Consider the following 1,191-nt stretch of genomic DNA (forward strand, 5'->3'; position numbering starts at 1 on the left):
CCACTCGCCCTTATACTGCTGGAGATAGGCTCCGGCCCCACCACGACTCTGACTAGGACTAAGAGGGAGAAAACGGATGGTTTGATGTAAGCAACACTTTGTATTTCCATCTGCAATTAAATTATTTCTAAGTGACCTCCCAGAAACCAACCATCAGTCCATGTGGTGTAGAAATTTGGAAAAGAGTTTGAAAGACATGATGTAGAGCAAAGGGAGCAAAGAGAAACATGTTAATTTAAATTCAGATTAATAAAAAATAGCATTTGGATATTAAAAATAAGAAGACCTGAAGATGATTTGCAAATTAGAAGCTGTTGAGGCTGTATCCTCGGTGTAAATCAAACTGTACACTTTAGGTGTTAATATTTAAAGCCTAACTGACTTTGTGTCGGGTAATATTTTGTAGTCTTAAAGCTGTCTGATCAGTTACAAACTTTTTACGCTGCAACATGTTTGCACATAAGTCAAACAGAAACTGTCAGAATTACCTGTTGTAGTTTATCTGCCTTGAAAAAACTTTGTTTAAAAAAAAAAAAAGGCAACACTGAGGAATGCAGTTCTACGAGTGTAGGCAACCCTGCAGGGTAGAGTCCTAGAGAGAAACCCTGCTTCCTGTAAGCAACAACATTTTCTATTGATTATGCAATGTGTTAATAATGCAGAGTAATGTAGTCTGTAGAGGACACTAAAGTGGGGTCTACAGTATGTGGGGTTTATTCTCCAAAGAGGTGATCACCTTAGCAGAAAACTGACCGCTATTGATTGCAGCTGTCAAACTGCACTTTGCTTTACCTGAGGCACATTATTTCATGATTTGGATGTTGGATTAGATAGCAAAAACTCATCCCTGTTCGATAATATATAGACTTTAATGACAAAGTTTCTGTATGCTTTTATATAGCCACCCCTGCATTCTTCACCCACTCCCTTAACAGAAATTTCCCCTCTATAGATAAAAGCATGACTGTTTTAAAGTCAATAATAACTTTAAACTGACAAATCTGAACATAGATGAATATTTTTGATAAATGACTGACCTTATTGGGCCAAAGGTGTCTGTTATTCAAAGGAGCAGTTGTCCTGCAATTAGAGAGTCCCCCCACCATACAGTGATACCTCCTGAGGAAAGCTACCTCAGCCTAATTTGGCATAATATGGTGTTGTTGTACAGCTACTATTTTAACCACTGAG

The sequence above is a fragment of the Cyprinodon variegatus genome, unplaced genomic scaffold (assembly GCF_000732505.1).
Source record: "Cyprinodon variegatus isolate N-32 unplaced genomic scaffold, C_variegatus-1.0 Scaffold104, whole genome shotgun sequence".
In the NCBI taxonomy this organism is placed as follows: Eukaryota; Metazoa; Chordata; class Actinopteri; order Cyprinodontiformes; family Cyprinodontidae; genus Cyprinodon; species Cyprinodon variegatus.